A 3428-nucleotide genomic window follows, 5' to 3' on the forward strand; every position below is an offset into this window, starting at 1 on the left:
ATGGACAGTGCTGAGTCTATGGGCAGTGTTGAGTTTCGGAACAGTATTGAGTCAATGGGCAGTATTGAGTGCATGGGCAGTGTTGAGTCGATGGTGCAGTGGTTAGTCTATGGTACAGTGCTGAGTCTATTGTGCAGTGCTGAGTCTATGTTGCAGTGTTGAGTCTATGGTGCAGTGTTGAGTTGATGGGCAGTGCTGAGTCTATAGTGCAGTGTTGTGTCTATGGTGCAGTGCTGAGTTTATGGGCAGTGTTGAAAGTATGGGCAGTGTTGAGCGTATGGGCAGTGCTTAGTCTATGGTCAGTTTATCCCAAAGAACCATCATCAACTTGACCTCTGGCCCACCTCCACCACCCCTACCACCACCAGCACACTCCCATCACCCCACTCGGTCTCGGAGGTTGTAGAGGTCAGTGCCGCGTGCCCCGGGCCTGGTTGCCTTGCCTCCGAGGATGACGCGGAAGGCGCCATTGAAGGAGCGGTTGAAGGACGCGAGCAGCACGGGGTTCACTGTTGAGTTGATGTATGGCAGCCAGTTCACCGCCTCCCACGTCGCCGGCGTCGTGCCGTAGCCTAACATGGGCTCGGTGGATGCCAGCAGGATGTAGGGCAGCCACAGGAGGATGAAGACGCCCATGATGATGCCCATGGTCTTGGTGGCATTGTGCTCTCGCTTCATCGCCTCCCAGCGGCTCCGGCCATGTGCATCAAGCGGCCCGGAGGCATGCACCTTCCTTGCTTGGTCGCGGGCCACGCCGTAGGTCTTCACGTTGGCCGCCGCCATGACGAGCATTGGCGCCACGTAGGCGCCCACGTTGGCGAACGTCGTGGCGGCGTTCATGAAGACGCGGCAGCTGTGTGGGCAGCTCTCAGCCGCGATGACGCCCTCCATGCCCGCGACATTCCAGCCAGCAAGGAAGGTGGCGCCGTAAACGGCGAGGCCCGACCACGAGAGGGTGAGCATCGCGATGAGCACGCGCGGCGTCACCCGCTGCCGGTAGCGCAGCGGGTCACTCACTGAGATGTAGCGCTCGGCCGAGATGCACGCAAGGTTGATGATGGACGAGCACGTGGCAGAGAAGTCGAGCCACGTGTGCAGGAGGCAGAAGAGGTCGCCATAGGGCCAGCAGTTGTCGGCGGTGCGCATGGCGCTGAAGGGCATGATGAGCGAGCCGACGAGGAGGTCGGCAGCGGCGAGCGAGGCGACGAGGACGTTGGAGCGCGTCTGCAGCTGCCGGAAGAAGGCAATGGAGGCGATGATGAGGAGGTTGCCCGCCAGCGTGATAAGGATGGCGAGGAAGAGGATGGTGAGGAGGAGGGCGCGCCCCATCTGGCTCAGATCCGAGGGGGTGCAGCTGAGGCCGTAGAGGGACGGCACACAGTGGTTGGAGTTCGGTGTCGGTGGTGGTGGCGAAGATGATGATGTTGGTGTAGATAGTAGTAGCTGTAGTAGTGGCGGTGGTGACAGTGAGAGTTGGAATGAGGGGAGTGGATTCATGTCGGGTAAAAATCTGAAAAAACGGAAGTGGGAAGGGGCGAATACGCGGCTGGTTAATGTGGAATGCCATTGGGTCGACTGCTGTGCCAGGCTAGGTTCAGGAGGAGGTCACGGGACAAAACCAAGTGGTGCCACTGGTTGACTCCTGTGCCAGGCTAGGTGTAGAAGGGTGTCACGGGACAGATGCAGGTGGTGCTGTGGGTTGACTGTGGGGCCAAATAATGCCGTCCGACTGATTCCGAGTGATATCTAAGCTGCCAAACCGTAGCTGGTCATAAGCACACTGCCCAGGTATGGAAACTCTCCACTCTCTCCACAACTGTCCCATCATTCATGGGGAGTTGAGGTGGTGGATTGTTTGATGATACAATATACCCAGGCAGGTGTTTAGTTTTGGTGGGGATGACGGTAAGGCCCCACCTCTTAGTGGCACACTCCAGGTTCAGCAGCAGCACCTCCAAGTCCTCCTCTGAGTGAGCAGCAATCACCAAATCATCAGCATATGTAACATAGTTGACCAGTAGGGAGCCATCCCTTGACCACACCGGGGCATCAATCAGCCTCCCATTGTATCTGAACTAGATGGAGATTCCACTGGTACAGCTGTAGAGTGATAGTGCTGGCTGTTGACTGAAAGTGGTAACTGCAGTGTACAGTAGTACACACGTCAGCAGGTGACAGTATATACAGGGGGAAGACAACTAGGGCAGAGTTCATGGAGGGGTCCATATGGAAGCCCCGGGAACTTGCTAGTAGGTTCCAGTAGGGGTGTGTGGCCAGGGCGGAGCAAGGCCATGCCAGGAGCATAAGAGGGAGCCCTGAGCGAGAGCTCAGGTCTATGCTGTTGTCTCGCCACCATCGTCGCCGCCGTCCTCACCATTGCTGGACGTCTCTAGCTTGACAACCTGCCATCTGTTCTAGCTAGATAGTGCCGCCGACAATAGATGGTTGTGTGTGATATATAAAGTGTACACCCACGTAGGGTGTGTATAGTCCCCATTGTGTGTAAGAATAAAGAAGGTGCCTCCTATTACTTCTGTCTCTGAACTGCGTCACTACACAGCCATGGAAGGCTTCTCGAACTATATGGTCGAAATAGATGTTAAATAATGTGGGAGCCAGAAGACATGCCTGTTGCACCTCATGGTGATCAGGGAATGGCTCTGACTCCCAGCCACGTAGCTTTATGTGAGCCTGCTCAACATCATGAAGATCCTTAATTATTGTGAGCAGAGATACAGGGACTCCGAAAACACGAAGAACAACCCAGTGCCCTGGCCTGTTGATAGTATCATAGCGCCTTGAACAGGTCAACAAAGCAGAAATGTATGTCTTGTTGGAATTCCCAACACCTCTCCTGTAGCAGACAGAGAATATGGCATCTGTGCAGGACTGCATTGGCCTGAAACTACATTGGGGCTCCGCAAGCCTCTCTTCAGCGTGCCTGGCAAGGCGACGTTCAATAATCCTTTGCCGGGACCTTTCCTGGCAAGTCATCTTTGCTCCCTGTGGAGTGTGAGGCCGCAACAAGCCCACGGCCACGCCGGAAAGTCTTTAGCAGCTTCCTCTGCTTCACCCCAAGACAGCACCCCCATGGTCTTTAGTTTTGTCTTGAATGTCGCCAGGCAGTCTTCGGCCTGCCCCCCGTGGTCTCTTCCCTTGTCTTGTCCACCGTTGGGCAGGTTTTTTTGCTATGGACTCGGGTTCCATTCTCAGCTCGTGTCCCAGCAACCCGAGTCTTCTCTTTGTTACATGCCTGCGTTATGTGTCCAGAATTGGTCTCAATTGTAAAGGTCCCCCGGGTTTGAAATCTTGTTTGGCCAGAAGATGCGACCGATTTTCCTCATGGCAGTAGTTGTTACAGTCTGTGCGATTCTCTCTTCTTAAAGAGGGGGACCACCAGGAAATTCTTCCAATCCTGCAGAACCCGT

The 3428-nt window shown here is 55.2% G+C and overlaps 1 pseudogene; it reads right to left on the reverse strand.

Moving 5' to 3' along the window:
* Window positions 1–378: 378 nt before the first annotated feature.
* Window positions 379–1497, reverse strand: LOC144736300 (trace amine-associated receptor 365 pseudogene; annotated as a pseudogene).
* Window positions 1498–3428: the final 1931 nt, after the last annotated feature.

Source organism: Lampetra planeri, chromosome 60 (assembly GCF_965212315.1).
Source record: "Lampetra planeri chromosome 60, kcLamPlan1.2.h2, whole genome shotgun sequence".
NCBI lineage: Eukaryota > Metazoa > Chordata > Hyperoartia > Petromyzontiformes > Petromyzontidae > Lampetra > Lampetra planeri.